This window comes from Diuraphis noxia, unplaced genomic scaffold (assembly GCF_037042655.1).
Source record: "Diuraphis noxia isolate RWA-SAM2 unplaced genomic scaffold, SU_Dnox_SAM2 contig0005, whole genome shotgun sequence".
Classification (NCBI taxonomy): domain Eukaryota; kingdom Metazoa; phylum Arthropoda; class Insecta; order Hemiptera; family Aphididae; genus Diuraphis; species Diuraphis noxia.
Window position 1 is genome coordinate 10,713,438 of NW_028301715.1, and position 22,654 is coordinate 10,736,091.

The following is a 22,654-nucleotide window of genomic DNA, read 5'->3' on the forward strand; positions in this document are numbered from 1 at the left end:
ACTTAAACCACTAAGTTTGAATAGAAGCCAAATTTTACAATATTTTATGAAATATACATTTTTTATCCTACATATTAGGTACCTATAGGTACGCGTTAATCATTAAACATTTTTATTCGTTTCTTTTTATATATAGAAAAACATTATTTGTGTCGAAGTAATCATTTCAAATAAGATCAATAAGGTCAATTTATTTTGAATTAATTCAATTAAATTTTTTAAAGTATATTATGTATAAGTAGGCATAAAAGGCGCATCTGGAGTTATTTTACAATTCATAGTTCATACACACTACCAATTTTGCTTACTGCAAGTGATATTCATCATTAAAATGAAAAATGATAAAGCCATTTTAGTTATTTTATCAGGTTTTTTTTTTTGTTTTTAATATCAAAGAATGAATTCATTTAAGTAGGTACTAAGGTGTCTATACACGTGTGCACATTAATTGAACAATTATTTTCAAGACACCTGCACCGGCAGTTAAGAATATTATATAATGGTGTATAAAAAAGGTTTTTTTTTTAACGAAACGAGTATTTCCCTCGGTCAAATGATAATACAATGATATACTTATAAGATGATAGTGAAAGTAATTAAAAAAACAAAACGGTTTTTCTGAAACTATACTAGAATACCATACAGATGCTGACAGTCTAGTATATGGCGGTCGTCTGGATAATTTGTCGTTGTAATACAATGATAAAATGAATATATAGGTAATTGTTCAAATGGATTTCGGGGTTTCAAAACCGATTGGAGATTCGCGGTGACCCGGACCAAGGTCATATCACCCGGAAACACAGTCACCCACTCTCGTTAACAGGTATCCGTTTATTAATATAACACGAGACACATTCACCCTTCACGACCGACAGAGAGATCCTTTCACATTTTTGTAAGTACATATACAGTTGCCGGTCCGATTGCAATGCCTGTCTGTCTCACTCTACTGGTCTTTCACCGGCTAGTGTGTGTGTGTGTGTGTACCTTTCACTTTGGCTGCCTTTCACCGGCTCGGAATTGGCAAGCTTTTTCATGCATCTATAAAGACACCCTTTCTCACATGCCATGATTATAACGCAGACACGGTCACGATTGAAGTCTACTAGGCCACTGAAGTCTCGTGGGAATGGGTTAGTTATTATGTTTATTATTATTACACTGTTATGCGCCTGTGCAGTGATGTATGTACCTACCATATTCACCCTTCCCCTTGCACAAATATAATGGACAATCAAAGAGAGTAGAGAGACCGGACGAATAATGGGAATATGGGATATACCTACGCGTCGACGTCTATACGACAGCGCATACGCACATATCATATACATATAGGTTTGATATTACACCGAAAGTGCAGTCTTCGCGAAACGGAAAATGTAAACTTATAGAAGTAGGTACACACCCTGCTCGGAGTTCGTCCACCTGTAAATATTTTTATATACTCCTCCAAATTTATGGATTTTGCCTATAATATACCAACGTTACCAATCTAATAATGTATTATTTTATTAAACGGTATTGCATGAATTATTAAAATTGTTTAACACATATTAACATTTCAGTGTTAAATGTCTTCAGAGGTATTATAAAATTATTACAGTACCTATAATACATTAATACTGCACTGGCTATAAATCAACGATACAAATATTATTCGTCGGTGTAGGACATTTAGGTAATTCTTTTTGATATTCACGTAGAATGTATTATATAAATTATAAGCTCCTATCGTATGTTGTAATAAATAATAATAGAAACCGTATTTGAATAATTAACCACCAACGATATTTGTTTATTTTTAAAGATGAAAAATCAAATTAAAGTTTGATATATACACATAAACATAACACTAATCTACTCACTATACGGAACGTAAGTCTTGTAGTCCAACTTTAGGGTTTTATTGATATTTTATTTAATTCAATTTTATTCTGAATTCTAAGCTCCAATAAATTCCGAATATTAAACTTAAACAGTAGGTATAACACCTATTTATATTAAATCACGTATATGCACCAGATTCGTTTTTTTTTTAAATCTAAATAAATGAATAAATTTAAATTTATTATTAAAAATAAATCACTCCGTTTTCTAGTACACATTCAATTTTCTGTTTTTTCATCGAACATCCTCAATGGAAAAATTGTTGTAGTTAGAAAACAGATAAAACTTAAAAAATATATTATAATATTATACTGGGTATTCGCTTTTTACTAAAATCGTATCAGAATTCAACAAAAACTACATACAGAAATAGTTTCACTATTTCCATACACATCGCGTTGCTTACTTTCTTGAGGGCGAGGGTGTAAATGTATACACGAAAAAAGAAAGCTGTATTAATTTATATCATAACTGCAATGTATAATATAGAGTATACGAAATAATAGTAATTTTTCACAATTAATTTTATGTTTCAATATTAATTAGCTGATACACTTAAGCATATTATATGTGCGTGTAAATGTTAATACCCACTATGGCACTATATATATATATACCAAATCAACAGGTGTGCGATTGTTTAAAAAAATGGAGCAAGTGTTTTATTATAAAGAGCTAAAAAAACGTGCAAATGCGATAGCAAAAAAAAAAAAAACGCATGTGCGCGTGGCTTATAGAACTATACTGTGCTAAAAAAATTCCACTTAAACGTCCATTAAAAATCTAAACATCTATAATGAGGTAATTCCGTTATTGTGAAATACGTATTTATTTGATGAACTTTCAAACATAAAATCAATACTAATAATATACGATTAAACATATTATTATTTTTATACGTCCTAAAAATGAGGTTCATATCAATAAAAAGCTATAAATATTAACTATAATATTATCAGCGGTCAAACATTTTTTACAAGTATTTTTGATTTTATTTAACGCACGTCTGTCTCTGTATTTACTCGCATCTTTCATTCATTTAACTTTTATATGTATAGCTGCGAAATACCTAATGCTGTATATTATATATATTACTGGTAAATTAGTCCTCCATAAATTATTAAATATAGTTAAACAACAGTTTTTACCATCAAATCGAATAAATCTTTTGGTTTGAAATAACAGTGTAATAGATGAACAAATAATCGTGTAGGCATACAATGTTAAATGTGTTTATGACCTAACGACGGATAATTTACTAATAATTGGTAAACATACGATTACGGAGCAATTGAAATTAGTTCACAAGATAAATAAATTAAAATGTTAATAAAATATTACGCATACAAATATTGTCAAATGTAAAATATCATAGTTGTTAATGTATTAGCCCGTTTATGTATCATCGATGAAATAATACGCATTTTTACGATGTTTAGAAATTTTAAAGATAGCAAAATTTAGTTGTTTTAACTACACAAAAAAAAAAAAAAAAATAAAAAATATTATTAACACACAATTTAAAATTCTATAACGTAGGTAATTATGTGTGTCCACGTACATCATTAAATGATAAAATAGTAAAACACTAATAATAAATTCAGCCTGTATAGTTCCATATATTGTTATGCTTCCGAGTTGCCGGAGACATATTATTGCTTATTTGTATTTATAAACACCGAAAGCGAAGCACACATTGACACGATTGCATATTCGAACAATATTATCATAAGCAAACAATAACATAATAACTGTGATGTTGTTAACGTTAAAAAATAATTTGATATAAACGCATAGGTATATGTATAATTATTGTATATAGGTACATAAATTATTGTTATATAGTTGATCATATTGTATTCACTTTTTTTAAAGTTAATATTGGTTAACATCACACTGAATTATACGTAAACAACATTTATATCGAACAACTTTTATGCATTATTAATTATATTGTACCTAGTTACGTGTAGGCAGTAGGCACACAGACGATAATAATAAGCGACAGGGAAAATCATTTACGTCAGTGTAATATACTGGTCGTTGCCGTTGATACATATTTTAGCGGTAAAAAGTATTGTTTTAATTTCATGCACTATTTGCGGCAGTCGAAAATTATTTATAATATTACACAATTTTCGTTGGTAACTAACCTCTTAATGTCACAGTAGATTAACAATATTAACAAATTAGTTTACAGTTCGCCAATAGTTCAATAGTTGAGTAACGTTTCAAATTAAATTTAACAAAAAAAAAAAAAAAACGATTAAAAAAAAACATATTTTTATGATTTAGTTACTATATTTTACAGATATCTGTTAGTTGATAAAATATAACAATTACGCGTTATCCTTATAATTCAACGAATAATTACCTACTTTATATTCATTATATAAAACAACTAATTCAATTCACAGAACTTTTTATTAGTCTGAGAGTACCTATTTATATATTATATTATTATACAATCAAATCTTGAAACTTATAAAATTATGATTAGTTGAAGTGATATTTTTATGACACATTTCAAAACCGATCTTCAAACCCAACGGAGATACATATATATATATAATATATATATATATATGTATACGCACTTCATGCGGTGAACGATTATTTAGTAAATTTTAAGCCATTATACAATATTTATTATATTATATACTATTTGTTCAACACTTTACCGATACCTACCTATTCTTTGAAGAGAACATTGGTATTTCTGAGAATTTTCGTGTAAAAAGCAAATAATACAGTCTACGCTTATTTGTTATATAGTAAAACGACTTTGAAGTAGATATAGGCGGTAGGTGTCCACATGTTTTGACCGAGTTTGTACCGAAAATCAAACTCGAGTGAATAATAGTCACTTATTTTCACTGGTGCAGATTCAGCAACGATTGAAATTTTCGACGTATGAATTACGACACACCATATTTTTAATATATGGCGCTGTCCAAAGCTACAATAATATGTATATCGTCTAACTCTTAAAAATTCTTAATCGAGTGTTCACCCGTCACATATATTGAATGGCCATGTCCCATCACGTCGTCGGTTAATAATTGCAATCTATACATCGTATCTAGAGCGCTCTCGTTTATTTACCTACTTCGAGGGGAAAAAAAACTGTGTGAGAATTTTTTAATTCGAGACATTTAATGGCGGAAAATCGTGTAAGACAACGGCCTAACGCAGTGGTATTGCTGTTATAGGTACCTTCATAATGATGGTACACAGTTTATGGCGTATACAATAATACAATAATTATTATTGAAGAAAGAAGACCCCCACCCACGTGCCCGACCTGTAACGATCCCATGACAGTGAAACACATCCTCACCGACTGCAGAAAGTACGAATTACAACGTCAACAATTCAATCTAACCTATTTAATTAGGTATAACATTTTAAGTACTTATTATCCATTTACTCGTGTGTATTATGACTGTAAATGAAATTGTAATAATATATATTTTATTTTTGCAAAAATTTAAGTTTTTAAATGCTTATTTTAATGATTTTAAGTGCTACAAGTCCCAAACCCTTATAATAATAATAATAATAAAAATAAAAATATTATTATTATTATACGAGCCGAGACACGGAAAAAAATACGTATAAAAACTGCGCGCCGTCGTCGAGTGATGAGATTTTCGATATCGTTCGAAAAACGTAGCCGGTAAATACCATTCACTTATTTTGTGACATTCCGATGACCTCGGCACCGCGACTTGGCCCGATTTACGGTGATGTATGGGTACAAAATGACGTGATCACCGCGGTGTGCGCCTAACGGTAAATATTGTGTGCAATCTAATCGCAAACGATAAAAAGGAATAATAATATGGAAAAACAAAATTTGTGCCCGACAATAATAATTAACAATTCGTATTGTTACATATTATTATTGCAGTGTGACCGCGACCTATGTCCGGTATGTGCGAGCACGCGAAAAGGACAGGTCAGAGCTTTTTCAGATATCCCCGAACGCGGCCCCACGCGGCCGGTGACTTCGCGGTTTGTCAAATCATCGTGTCCGGAAACCGGTTCCGCCGAATAGTTGGCGAATTTTTTACTATTTTTTTTTTTCGTGCGCCTGCGCACCGCGGACGTTGAGATTTTCCGGAGTGTATTTTTTCGTGTGCGGAATTTCGTTTGTACGAAACGACCTATACACCGCCGCGGAGTAATATTAATAATATCGCATGATAATAATTTACAACAATAATATTATAATACATTATTACACGCATTGTATAGGTATAATGTTACGGCGTTTCGGGTTCGGAAATCGCCGGGCGAAGACCAGCGTGCCGTCGACCGGTTTCCATTCCCAGGATCTTCGAAAAAAAAAATGCATTTAAAAATCGTAATGATTATTATGTACCGGTTTCATATCCGTTCGGCGCACATACATGATGATGGATGCAGTTGAACATATAATAGTATACCAACAAATAATATACTGATAAGTTACAATAGTGTTATTATTGTTTTTTGATGTGTATATAGGCGCGTCAAGCGAGTAAAGCATACGGTTTCGTTATAATATTTCATATTTTTCCTGATTTTTACGAGTATACTTTCCAACAATAGATTTTAATATTTCATTGCCTATACATATATATATATATATTATTGTGTTATAGTAAATCTACCGCTTCCGCGGTCAACTGTTATATATATATATATATATATATTATAATATATAGATCCGGTACATTGGTGTATATGCGGTATACGGTCGGCAAACGCGGCAGCTAGTCTAATTTTAGTTTTAGTTTTTCTCGTTATGAAATAATAATATTATGTGGGTCATAATATAGAAAACAAATATTATGATAAACTCCTATGGTTCCTATATGGCCTTGGCTGTGATAATAATCTGCAATGGTCGTTTATCCGCGACGATATAATTATGTAAGATTCCTATATTATGTACAATAATCATTATTATGCCTCGTCGGTTTTAATATAATATGTATATAACCTAAAAATCGTAACCATTAAAACAAATACCTAACAATCATATTGAATGTATAATGGGTATTTAACACGATTATAGAATATAGTGCTCGATCGCATAAAAGAATATTTCGCTTTTTATCTTTTAAGCTTGTGTCGTCTCTTAATATTTTTTTTCATCTCGCAATTTAAAAAAAATTAAGTGTGCACATTTTTTTAGTCGATTAAACGAAGATAACCCGTTATACGCGATGGTGGGTATATATTATTTCTTATTCACACATTAAGCTAAAAAATTAGTTTTGAATACTAATGAAGCTGTAATTTATGTATTTACTGTTAATCCTAATTGTTTCTTGTTTAGATTTAAATTGCACGCTGTATAACCTTAATTGTAAACTGCATACATTGCCCCTTTAGGGTGTTAAAAGTAATGAAATTATGCATACGGACGATTCTTGATAGTTCGAAACTGCCATGGTAATTCGAAAAGAAATGCTCGGTCTATTGAACATTGGTCCTCGAATTCGAATGCATTTAGGTCAGGTTTCGTGTATCTTTTTTTATTTTGGAAATGAAACAAAACCAGTCTTATTCAAACTATTTGGGTCTTAAACAGTTATGAATGTTGTTTAATTTTTTCTTTTTTTGGTAGAACTGTATAATATCATTGTCTATATTATGACATCAAATTTAAAATATATTTATATTATTCATACGATTATAAATAAAACTCGATAAATTCAAAAACGTTGTTAATATATTTTGACTCTTATTTAAATAAAATTATACATCCCTTAAGAAAGTTAAAAATGTGCAATACACATTATGCGTATGTTTATATTTTAAACCTTAAAATATTTTACTGTTTTTAATACTTGGTACATCGGACAAGCTTTAGAAAACTTATCGTCCGTTTCAATTCGTCAACTGCATTATATAGGTCTTAAATAATATATGAATATCGTTCGAGTGTTTATAATATTATAGTTATTACACTGCAAAGTAAATAAATATAAATCACGTACGCGGGAGTTACGCAATGGCAATATTGTAGAAGATTGAAACATTTAAAACACAATAATACTCGTATGTATTGATAATATAATATACATCGCAGTAAACCGTCTCGGGACGCGGCGGCCGACAAATTGATTTTTCGACATTTCGTTACACATCTATATAATGGCTAATAATAATAATAATAATAATAAATTACACATAGACGAAACTATTCGTATATAATATAAAGGCGCGACGATGCTGTGCAGGGCCACACAGGGGTTATTATACATGATGGCGGTGGCGGAAAACTGCGTGACGCTCGTGGGGGTAGCGGTCGTCATCGTCCCCCGAGATCGCTGCATGACGTCAACACTGAGCGTGGGTTTTGAATCACTTTGCGAGCTTTATTTCTGCGCAAGTCGGTATATACATATACATATACAATATATATATATACACACACACTCGTCCACCATCGACGATATATTGTATATTAAAGGAGGATTAAGTCGGACGCGCGGAGGCGGTGATACGGCGGTCTGGTGGTGGTGGAGGTGAATCCATTGCAGGGGTGGTGAAGGTGGATCCACTGCAGGGGTGGTGGCATGTATATATATATATATATATATGTAATCGTGTATATTATTGGTGTGTGGGTGTGGGGGGGGGGGGGTCTCGAATCGTCAACACTGCAGTCCGACGTCGATTTAATAATAATATATTATTATTTATTATGGCACATAATACACCAGCTTTAGACAATTTTCTGACCGAGTTTTCTACACCCACGTAAATTATTGTCGCCGGTTTTACCGTACTCGATTCGATCGTACCACCACCACCACCACCACCTGGGAGAGATCGTTTTTATATTATTATTTATAAGACTGTCATCACCTGTATAACATATTATTAATATCAGAATATTATAATATATGAGACGCGTGCGCTCAGATCGTTATTACATAATTATATTATTATATGTCACCAGAGTTGACATATTAAATGTTTTTTTTTTCTTTTATCCGCTGTACCTACGCCCCGTTTTTAAATGTTTCAACCGATTCGATTAGTGTTCCGGCCTATATATTATTATTATACTCTCAGACTCTGTGTCCGCGATACACTCCAATATATGAAACACGCATTCAATCGGAATAATATTAGTTGAGCGCAAACCGCGACGACGACGACGAACCGCGGAATCGAGTGGACACCATGATATAATATATATGTTACGGTAAATGATTATGTTATATCGGAAATTAACGTCATTCGCCGGTTATTTGCGTTATTTACCTACGAATGTGAGAATATTATCGTAATTTTCTAGTGAATAACGTTAATAACCGTATGATTTGGGAAACGTTGATTTGTTTATAGAAAATAATGGCCAACGGTCAATGACAAATAAGTGATCGCTAAACGAATTGCGGATATAAATCAATAAAACATTATCGGCCACAAGTATAAGACACTGGACTTATATACAGTATTATACAATTACTATACATATATTATAACATCGGTGGAGCCGTGGAGGTTACGTTTGAAATATCGAAAATTTATGTCGATTATTACCTTATTAGTATTGTGTACAACTTACTGTCATCGTTTTACCACTTATTTAAAATTTCTATCGATATATACAGACTGTTCGCACAACTTTGAACGAAAAAAATGAAAAATATTCTTACCTGCGAACAAACGAGATGACAATAACTCGTTTTTTGTCTAATAAAGACTATACAGCGATGTTATCGAACAAGTTAAAAAATCAAAAATACCTAGATACTTCCATAATTTTTCGAATTATTGTAGTATAATTTGGCGTGATCATCCGGTTTATAACGATAATTACCTATATTATATGTATTCGGTAAATAACGTTAATAACCGGCGAATAACGTTAATTTCCATCCAACATCATTTACCGTAACATATATATTACATTATGGCATGCGGTTCGGCGAGTCACCCAACCTTTGGATATATAATAGTCGAACGAACGTGTTTAGAATGTTTAGATTGTTTTATTACTCACCGTATAAAAATATCATATCGTATCATTTCTTTTTTTTTCCGCGATACGGATTCGCACCTACAAATAACAGAGCGTTAAGCACTGCGTGAAAAATAATATTATATGTTTATAATATTATAATATAATAAAACATGCCAGTAACGCGCATAATATCATACCTACCTACGATTTTGAGTCACACAGCCGACGACCATTTTTGAATAAAACAACTATTAAATCGTTGGCACGATGAGATCGTATAGAATTTAAAATCAACAAATTCATAAACAAAAAAAAAAAGAATTGCAGATATTCCCAATATAGACGTCTTAGCGTTCTATACTACATTTTAAAAACAATAATGTGTAGCCGAGTAAGTACAAATTTTGTTTGTTTTACTTTTTTCAATACAGTTGGGAATAAAATATAAAATATGTTGCACTAAACATTTCGGTCAAACGTTGTGGTAGGTAACACGAGAAAAAATTGAATATAATTCGATATAGTGTTGAATACATTCATTATTTTCGTCTTATGTCTGCTGTTTGGGTTTAAAACCTTAAGCAATTCAACGTTTCGAACCATAATCGAGTGTTACGACTTTTAATAATTACGTTATAGTTTATATTTATTTTTGACATCGAACGGAACAATGCCTTCTGCGCACTTCGGCGTTCACCGATAGACCTCGCGAGTAATTTGTTTTTATTGTTAACATAAAAATACGAAATGCATAAAAGGTAACTAATAAGGTGTATTATTATATTATAGAAATATGATATACATTAATGGGTATATTAAGTTCGTAATGGGTACATTTAAATTGCAGTTCATGCATTTAATAACCATATTATAGTTAACTGGTATTATACTATTATATGTATATTAATAGGCTTCAATCATGATGATGATTACAGTGAAGACTTGCGCATTAACATCATTCAATTTCTATGAACTTTAGGTTCGTATGTGAATGCATTAAAAAAAAAAATTATATTTCTTTTTTTTCTTTTAAATGTTACTAATTAACACGTTCCGATAAGTAAACGCATCCAATGTACAAATATAGTACCTCCTACCTATTAACATAACGTTATTAGAACGCGTAAACTGCATAAAATGCACATATAATTATTATTATATATTATTAAACGAAGATTGTACAGGTAATAATAAAGTGTTTTATAAAAAGAAAAAAAAACTCCCCTTTGAATGTGATAGTGTAATACACGAATAAGCTGTAGAAAATAACTAAACAATAAAAAAATAGCATCTCTGCACCACAGTGATCTGTTCGATTTGTATGTATTGTTTCGAGTCTACTTTTTGAACGCGTTTTCGAGCGACGTCGTATAGACCACCGCAATAATAAGTTTCGAGACCAATAAAAAATATAGTGGACAAGTGCATGTGTAAGCCCACGCATTGCCGGTCAGAACGATTCGCCCGCACCGTTTTATTTTTTCCGTACAGATTAAATGTATAGGTAATATTATTATAGCGATGATCGCTCGAGAACATTTTCCGAATATTTGTCGCACTGCACCGCACACGTATAATATATATATATATACGAGACGGCGGCGACTGCAGCTGCTCAGGCCGACGTCTATAAATAACATTACAATAATGATATACAACTGCGGTATATGAACCTAGGTTAGGTTATATTATTATGTGTACTACCTATACTACAATAACGCATTGTTTTCCGAGACACCTTATGGGATCCGTCTGCGGTGGCGGCGATGACCGCGGCCAGAGCCATTGCCATCGCCGCTCACACACACGCTCGCTCGATCGCATATAGGTAAGACGCACATGATAATATATAATATAATCGTTGCGTACGTGATGACAATAATTCCGTTACAACCCAAGGAGTGTCGAATAATCCAGTCGACCTTCGAGAGAGATGGACGACGACCAAACGTTCTTCACATCACACGCGCGCTACAGACCTTGGAAATGTAACTTCACCGGCGTCAATGACCGCGTAGTGACGTCACTCGGGGATTTTCTAGAAAAAACTCACGCACACACACACACACATATACACTCGAAAATCGTTTTGTGTGCGTGTATCGACTTCTCCACCCTTGGAAAAAAAAAAAAATCAAAACCTATCCCTGACCGGTTTGAAGCGGCCGAAAATAAAACCGGATTTCATCTTTTCCTTCTCATTTCTTACGATGCCATACCGACTTTATCTATACACTACTACTACTACTACTACTACTACTGCTACTACTATACCACTACTATACCACTACCACTACTACCACCAGTACCACCAGTACCACCACTACGACTTTATAGGTATTGCTATATTAGACGATGTATAAATATATATATATTAAATACCCAAGCGAGTGTACTACACGTACTTTTAATCCCGCGGACGCACGTGAGAAGTTCGATGAGGCCCAGGGGGAAAAATGTTGTACGCTTCACGGGTTTCAGGAGTCATCGACCTCGCGGGACGGCCCGCGATGGCAACACACACACACACACACACTCACGTGAGTTTGATCGCGTCTATATACTTATGTGTGTGTGTATAATATGGGTTCGCAGCGAGAGACTGGAAATCCATTAACGTTTCCTTACGGGTCTCGTGCGCGCGCTCACGCCTTCCGGTGAAGCAGTCGGCGGCGTCGTCGTCGTCGTCGTCGTCGTCGTCGACCGTATTTATGTGTTACATAATATAACATACCATTTTATACACATAATCATATTATTACACTATTATTATTGTGGTCTAGAGCGGTGCAGTTTCTATAATAATATATCGCGTATCGGTCTTGAAAACCGGACTTTGTATAGTAATAATAATAATATATTATAATGAATATTCACCCCGTCGACGAAACGATGACTTAACCTGTATAAGCGCGTATCTACCGATATATGTGTGTGTGTGTGTGGTTTATAGGGTGTTCAAAATATGCTGATGGCCGTTATCAAAGCAACGCTTATCACAGTACATGAAATACCTATCGCCTGCACTGCAGGACAACACCGCATACCCGCGAGTGCGATACGCGGACAGAAGTATATACTTTAGTATTATATATATATACCTACTCTACTGTATGGCGGTCGTTTCGCATCAGGTGCGTGTGTAATCGTCGTGAGAACTGTCCCGCCACGGAGGTAGGTACCTACCGTATATATCGTATATATATATACGAGAATTCGTGCGGAAATCCTATCTTTGACCATATATCATGTACATTATATATATATATGTGTGTGTTTGTAGGTATACACTTTGAAAGTCGTATACGCTCGTATAATATTATTAAAATATTATGATGACATATAGCGAGTAGGTACCTAAATGCCTTCGGAGCTAGCCCGTGACACTCGCGCAGGATTCCGCGGCGAAGATATTATAATATTGTTACGTAAACTCTAACATTGGAATAATTACGCTGCGGTTGAAACGCAATCAATTGAATATTATCGCAGCCCATTAAAGGCACCATAATAAAATAATGATATTAATTTTATATTATACTTATTGAAATCATGCGCGCGCGCTATATATTACACAATCAACTATATACTGCTGCGTAGCTCAATATTATATATATATATAGCACCCAAAACAGGACCCTATCATACTAACAATATATAACACGTTTATAGTATGTCAATATACTAAACACAATACGATGCTATTTGTCCTGAATATAATAACGGTCGTAAATTCAATTTTTTAGATTTTGGGAATATTTGTGATGAAAACACATGGCATACATTATGATCGAGTCATAACCCCAATTTCATCCTCAATGAAATTGATAATTATAAATCTTCGTATCTCGTCCGCATTATTATGGTATTATAATATCAATGATGGAGATACAACATTTATGGATTAGGAAATTAGACCGAAGAAATGTTTGAAACGATTTTTGTCTCTCCTTGAAAATGGTACAGTTTTCACTTACGACGACCTTCACGACTTAGGTCATAGTGAGCTTGTGCACATGATATTATCATTATAATAATATATACGTATATGGAATCGTGCAGGGTCTTCAAAATTTTGTATGACAAAATCGGTTGGTGATCTGCACGTAAGAACACTATATATAAGAACAAACATAATATTATAATCCCCGCAACGTGTTGTCACGCGAATTTCGGAAGACGCTGCAGTGCAGTCTGTGCGTATGTTAATATGTTATTATGGTACCTAAACTACCCGCGGACAATATATAATAATAATAATTCTCGTGCTATTCATTGTGTAGTAGTTATACGTCTTATACCTGCCCGTGCGACGGTGGTTTCCTCAGAAGCTATTCTTAAAATAATTACAATAATATTTCGATTACGTTATAGGCGCGAAGACGTGTTTTGTGATATCACAGCTTTCCAACCGAAATGCCAAACAAAAATAATACGTTTGGTATGGTAGGTATACATTATTTTTATTTTAGGTACATGCCTAATCTACATATTAATGTTTTAAAATTATTTATATCCAAATTCTCTAACGTGTCGTCCGTATTATTTAAACGATCATTTATAAAACTCGTATTTGGAACATGTCACTAAATAAGAATTATTTTTTTCTTTAAATATACAGTAAAATCCCAAAATAAATGTTAACTCGTTATTATAACTGATTTTTACTAACCGGTTACAGAGTTGAAAAATAAGCATATACCTGGTACTGAAAGGACGAACAATTTTTTATTTGTTAATCCGAGAAATGATCGAGACTCGGTAAAAGCTTGGTAAATAAAAATAAAAAAACCCGAATACATACATCAATTATCAGGTATAAGTGAAACTCTTTGATTTTATAATCATTTTTTAGTTAATATTAGATTTAAGTAATAACCACTCCAATCAAATCTATACAGCGTGTAACCGGATTTATTATTTTTTATTTTACAGATTATTTTACATCATTAATTTAATTATTTATTAAATACCTTGACTAATTATTAGGCACCTATACTGTACCTATATACAAATAAATACTAACAATAAAAAAATAATATGAAACGAGACAATTATTAAAATGTTAAATAAAACAATCTGAGTATATACCTATAGTTATTTTTTTTTTTTTATGGTTAAGGCTTCGACAACTGAGGTCATTAGCCTGGGGAACTGTAGGGGAAGGAACTGTGAGGTTTTAACTCGTGGGTTTTTGGCAGAATTTTGAATGGGCACCCGTGGGTTTCTGCCATGCCCGGTTGGGGGTCGGCGGCCTCTCTCCAGACATCGCGAAATGCCCAAAGAGCGATGCCGCCCGTGACCGAGATTCGAACCGGCGACTGCGTGCGTCGCAACCGACGCATTAGTCCGCTCGGCCACTCCACCCCCTATTTATTATTTTATTTAATTGAATATTAAAAAAAAAAAAAAAAAAAAAAAAAACGGAATCATACACATTATATGTTGCTCATTATTTTAATGTTCTTGTTGTATTTGATTAATGTGCATCATTTTAGTGCTATTTAATTTTTAATTTATTATTGGTGTTCGCAATGTACACAAACACCGCACACGTTTGAATGACTAAATAGTAAATATAAAAGTAGATTTTCCACCGTCATCATCAATCATCACTATTCGCTATAACACGGAAAAAACAAAACAGTTATTTTTACTATAAAAGTAGTAGGATTGACTGTATTTTATAGTTGCTATAGGGACAGCTATAATATTAGTCAGATTTACTAAAATATTATAGTCAAGTTATTATAGTTATTCGAACTGAAATATGCAGTAATTTTTACTATATTTTTATAGTGCTAAATACTTTTTAATTTAGTTTGTTTAAACAATATTTATAGTTACGTTAACCATGACTCATAGTTATGTTAACCAAGACTCATAGTTATGTTAACCGAGACTCATAGTTATGTTAACCAAGACTCATAGTTATGTTAATTAAGACTTATAGTTATGTCCACTATAAGCTTAGTGACAATTACTAGAAATAAATAAGAGTTTACTATTAAAAATAGTTGACTGAACTACAATTTGAAATAACTATAACTATAAATTGTAGTACATAATCCTTATTGATATTTTTTTTAATAATATCTATTTACTATTATTTATAGTAACCATTAAGTAATTCCCATTAAATTAGTTTATTTTTTTTACCTTTATATGTATATTAATTATTATAATATACAACTTAAATCAATTGCAAATCAATTAGAGGATTGAGAATGAGTGAAGTACAAAAAAAAATATAAAAAACAGCTTTATTAAACATCATTTTTTTTTTTATTGAAAATAAATTTTATACATGATAACTGTGTAGATAAGTGCCTAATAAAATAACATAGTTTCACTTAAAAACATTAGGCAGGCATAACATTTAAAATAACAATTAAAATCGTTACAATTTATAATACGGGATGTATGATGGGGTGTGTAATATATTAATATGATAAACAACATTTTTTATATAGATACATATAGTTACAAGTATAATAATTATGATTATAATAACATTTTTATGAATATATTTCCATTAGAAATACTTTTATGGTGAACTGGAAAAAGATTTTCTAATTCATTAATTTTTATATGACTTAATTTGGAAGAAAACTTTACACTAAACGACTAAACGCACCAAAGTGTTCATCATAGTTAATATTATTAAACAATTTATATATAATAAATGGCTCATTTTTTATAATAAAAATACATTTAATCAATCCAAATAAAGGGAATAAATCATTATTTTCATCACACATATTAATAATTACAGACATATTTTTAGTGTTATATGAAACTCCATTGATGATTACCCATGAAACAAAATATATTGGAGGGATATTATAATTTTGATTAATATCATCTAAGATATTTAAATTTATATTTGATGTATCTTCAACGAACACAGGTGCGTTTGTCGAATTATTATTTAACATTAGTTGAGAATTGATAGTAATTTTTGATTTAGAATCAAAATCATGCTGTTTAAGGTGTCTTTTATATGTATCTATATTATTAAAAATTCTAAGACAATCCTGTAATGGACAATTTAATGTTTTAATTGATTTTAAATCGTGGTATAAATTAAAATGTATAAATAAATGATTTATACATTGCGCCTCGTAATTACATAAAAAGCAATTAACCATTTTGAAAATTTTAATTACAATACAAAATGTCAAATATTAACAACAACAAATAGGTACATAAACTTAAATATAAATTATTAAGTATGTATTATAACTTATAAGTAGGTACAGTACTTTAAAAGTTTAACTATTTGCAAATAATATGTAAATAGTAATATAAATAAATATTAATGGTAGGTATAGTAGGTATTAAATTAAAAATATAAAAATGCAATTAATACATATAAAAATATACATTTATATCTACAATCTACATAGTGCATGTAGTGTACATATTGTTTAAACCATATTATATCAAAAGGTAGGTATAGTATTAAATATTAATGTATTATACAAATATAGAAAATGTATACCAAAAGAAAAATGTAAATATAAATATCTAAAACATACTTTAATTTCTTTATAGATAATAGTTAGACAAAAATTATTTTTTAACTTCAAATATTATTTATTAATACCCACCTACCTAGGTATATATTAATACATTACAATAGAAATTGTTTAAATTTAAGTTATACATTTATTGCATTATATTAATTATTAGGAATTACAGTTATGTAATAATAATCACCTACATTGATTCTAAATATTTTATTATACTTTGTACGCCTATAAACTTTTTTTTTGATTCATCAGTTATTTAAAAAATATAATCTTGAATAAACCACCAAATTTGTTCAGCTTCTTGGGGATAATGCAAATTTAATGCATGAAATGATTTGAAACATATATCCAGTGCCTTAATGGGTGTTATAATAAATATCATTTATTACTGTATAGTAGCCAATTTTATCATTTGAATTTGATTCTTGATTCCCAACAATGACAACATATGGTTGAACCGTTAGACCGCAATTAAATGCTCTGTAAATTTTACGTTCATGAGTAATCTTGAGATCATTCACATTCTATGTGTAATAAACAATAAATTATAGATTAAAGTTAGGTACCTTAATTACATTAGGTATATAAAGACATATATGCTATATAATAATTTAGAATATACAAATCAAGTTTTTATAATTTGATATAAATAATATATACCTACTACTAAAAATGATGAAGACATGACTATACACAATAGGTAGGTACACTACACATATTTCTATACTACCTATATTATAGGAATGTAATTAGTGTTATTGTTATATCTGTGTGACACTATGACTGTGTGTCAGCATGTCATATTGCCATATGACTTTGTTGGTATTATAAAAAAATATTAATGTTAAACCAAAAAAATAGACCAAATCTAAATGTATATAGTATACCTATATATTATATATAGCCATATAGGTACCTAATTTTTTCTGTGGTTAAACTAAAAAAATGTTATTTTGGTTTGATATGCTAAAAATTATGAACTAATCTGCCCTTTAACTATCCAAGGCCAAAATTTAAGGTACTTAAATCAATAAATTATTTTAAACTTACAGTAATGTTAACTATGACAGCACTAGCTTGTTCCAGTTTCGATGGTTTTCTCATAAAATATTTTGAAACATTCCCATCATTTGTTGTCTTTTTGGGGACTTTAATATTTACTGGCTTGAACAGGTAAGGCAATAATTGTATTACAGCTAAGTCATCATCTCCTAAAATTATTATAATAATGAATTATAGAGTTATAGTAGATAGGTAACATTATTCTATTATTGCTAGTATTATGCGGTTATAATAAAAACTTGCCTAATATATCAGGTGTTAAGATTTTTGTTATTAAGTTTTGTTCATTCAAATTCAAATTATTTTCTCTGTTTTTCAAATATATTTTCAACTTTTCTTTAAAAATGTCAAATTTTTGGATAAGGCATTGGTCTTTGTTAGGAAATAAATGATCAAAATCCATATTAATCTAAAATAAGATTAAATATTTCTCTTTAATAGGCACATTTTACAATACCTAATCATATTTAAAATGGAATAATTAAAAATAATATCTCTCAAGTATTAAACATTTTAAATGTATGTGACTTCGTTAAAATTAAATATACTGTAATATTAGATAAATTAATACTTGTAGGCATTATAAATAATTACATATTATAAAAAGACAAAAAGTTCATACAAAAGTATATAGGTAATGAAATAAAAACTGTTAATAATTTGTATAATTTAACTTACAAGTATGTGACCTGTTGGTTTTTTTAATGCAGGATATTTAAGATTATCATTATTATCAATATTAGGTTTGCTTAAACGATAATGAACATTCTGACCATAGCTAATATAATTTAAATTCTGGTTCAACATTGTGTTTTAACCAAGTAAGTGAATCTAAAATATCTGTTTGATATAAGATAAAAATATTATATTATATTATGCTAATAGGTATAATAGGTATACCTATAAATATATTTGTACATACATTTTTATACATATTTATATTTTTGTATACTATACATGTGTATAATGCTTGTACATTATAATGGACGATGGTCAATGTACTACCTAGGTAGTGTAGTACAGTTACGTAGCCAAGGGGGGCACAGGGGCCATGCCCCCCATTGGCCGTATCATATAATATATAAAAAATAATCGTAAATTAATTAATTTTGACTATGTACCGGTTTGGAGGTTAAATTTGCAAACATTGAACTGGACAAAATAAAATACTGTTAAAAATATTTGTTTAATTTTTTTTTTGGCTAAATAAGTTATTCTTTTAAAATTGTATAATTAGTAGCAATAAACTTTACTCAATGCCTTATATATATCATCACTTAAATTGAAACTAATTTGAATTTGAATAATGAAACAAAAACTTTTTAAAATATAACGTACCTAATATTATTTTTACATAAATCAAATCAAATAAAAACTTACCGTCTTGCCTTCTGAAAAAATATCACACTATTTTTTAAACAATACTGTCGTCTGTCGTCGAACTTATGAATGTTGACTGTTTCGCTGTTTACTGTTGACTGAATAGTGATTACCACAGATGGGCCGTCGTTAAGTCATAGCCACTGGTCAGATTGCTAATAATTGCAATATTTACAACTCTAAGTACTCACCTAATATCTGCTGTAAGTTATAAATTTTACATTCGTAGTAATTTTATTTGATACCGCGTAAGCGTATACTCAATTAGTATTAAATACCTCGAATGATGTTAAATTTTTTCGTAGCATTCAGTATTCACTTGTGTAAAATACAGACGAACATGAGCTTAATCGTAAAGTTTTCAAAGAAGATAATTGGCGATATGTTATAATGATTAACGAGTAGGTGTTATATGTATTATGTAATGGCATTAACCTGTTAGTTGAGTTCGTTTAAAATTGTTAAAACTATACCATTTTCTCCGGACAAGATGAATGTCAAGTATAGACCATTTAACGATTTAACAGAACAGTTCCTGCATTAAAGTGTAAATGATTTTAAATGAATTGATTACTAATAGGGAAAATCATATTTTTCCAGAACAATGTTATGTAATACATTGTATACTTAATACTTAATTTTATAGTCCTTTTAACTATTAATATTAGTACTTTATGCTTAATTTTATAGTTAATTTAACTTTTAATAATAGTAAACTATTTTAACTATATTTGTTAGTTAATTCAAACATTAAAAACCGCGTTAACTATAAAATATAGTAAACATTACCATAACAAACAACTATATTTTTATAGTTATAATAAGTAAATAATTTTAGTTATGTTACCTATTAAATAGTTAAATTTACTATAATTTGCTTAACTATAATATTTTAGTAATTTTTTTTTTCCGTGAATATCATCGTTGTACATACGATCGATATACATAATATGCATAATACAGTGACGTATAATATAGGTGACTTTATCACAATTCGCAATATTATTCGTTATCATAATATATTTTCTACAGTGGGGGAGATGATGCAATCGTCTAGACGAACTCGCGTAGAAAGTGGGACACTTTACGATATAGAGAAGACAAATCTTGTGTTTTTTAAGAAATATTTAACGGTCATCATTACGACGGTTACGACTATACACCATTACAACAACTGTTGCCGTTATACTCGTAAACTGCAGTCGACGATCGGCGGGAAACCAAAACATTTTTATTAATGATTTCGCGGTCATAATAATGCGACCGAAAACGATTTTTCCGGCGCATTGTGACGAGAGCAATAACTAGAAAAATATTGTTGTCGTCCACGACGGCGGGCCGTCAGCGTATTATAAATGTGCGCATATTATGGAGGACAGAAAGAGGCGGATTTGTATTATCTATATATATCGATGCAGGCACGTCGTGTTTGTAACTGAAGATATTATTATGTACAGCCTGCAAGGAATGTCATGACATGGGAGGATATCAAAATGTATATTGGGCTGCAAGTGAAATGTGCTAGTAAAAAATCCCACGTGAGTTATGCGTCTAACGAGTGCATTGGTCTAGTTTCGGTCACCTCACGGGGTAATCTAAATGGTTCACTTATACCCTACGCAGGGTAGTGGTTGTATATATATATATATATATATATACCTATATACTCATATATCGATAAAATAAACAATGAATCGTCGAATTTAACATGATGCGGCGAAGATTCTGCAGAGCCGGTTTTTGTGAAGATCAGAAAAAATGTCAGAATGCTGAAATTTTTCAAAATTGTTTTCACGGCATATACGTATAGAGGAAATAAACAAATGAGTTGATCATTTATAGACTCTGTATGTACTAGATTTACGGTTTATATAAGCGTCCGTAGACAAACACAATACAATAACCGTATTTAAAAAAGATAAATATATGCATCTCTTTAATAATAAAAATGCGTTTTTAATTTGCCGGTAAAAAACTGTGTCGCTTTGCCCACCTACACGACGTTTGCCGGAAATCGGTAATTCGATCATTTCGACCAGTCATCGTTTGTAATGCGAAACGGTTGGAAAAAAAAAGGGAAAGTGCACGCGATTATACTGAACGACTATGGCGCGCAAACGGGGTGGTGGGTGGGTGGCTGTGGCGGCCATGATTTAAATGCAAAAATGTTAGTAGATTTTCCAATGCGCATAACGTAACATTATTATGTCGACCAGTATTATGCATTGTAAAGTATGTATAGGTATTGTGATATAAATGTGATTTCGCAAAAACAAAAAAAAAATTAAACAATCGGAACAAAAGGAGTATATTACCTATGTATAATAATATGTATAAACTATACCAAGAACCGAGTAAACTGACTGCACACGCGCACTCAAGTAAACTCGTATAGTATACAAAATGTAGATACCTACCTACCATCCGTTTGTCGGATATCAGTTTTGTACAAAACAAAACAAAAAAAAAAAAAGGTAATAATTGTACTTCTTTGGAAGCCGCGCACACCATCACGCTATGAGTAATATCCATACCATTAGCAACAGTATTTTTACACAGATAATGGTTACTACTTTACTAGCTGTAGGTGTGTATGATGTCAAGATTTCGGAGAACTACTACTTGAAGCCGATTTATCAAATAGAATTCATTATATTTTCGTCAAGTGGGCCTCCTCCGTTGCATTTTTACGGTATACAGTGACTGTATAATATATACACGCGCCGGCCATTACCGCCGCCACTGTTATTGTACATAATATTAACGACTTTTGCGAAAGGACATCATCACACGATTCGCAGCGATTCGGTTT

The 22,654-nt window shown here is 31.1% G+C and overlaps 1 protein-coding gene and 1 pseudogene across 1 annotated transcript in view; both read right to left on the minus strand.

Annotated features, from left to right (window-relative positions):
- The window catches only part of LOC107169313 (uncharacterized), a 52,462-nt gene that overhangs the window by 26,500 nt on the left and 3,308 nt on the right, over positions 1-22,654 (minus strand). The window lies entirely within an intron of this gene.
- LOC149054888 (uncharacterized) lies at positions 17,335-19,830 on the minus strand (annotated as a pseudogene).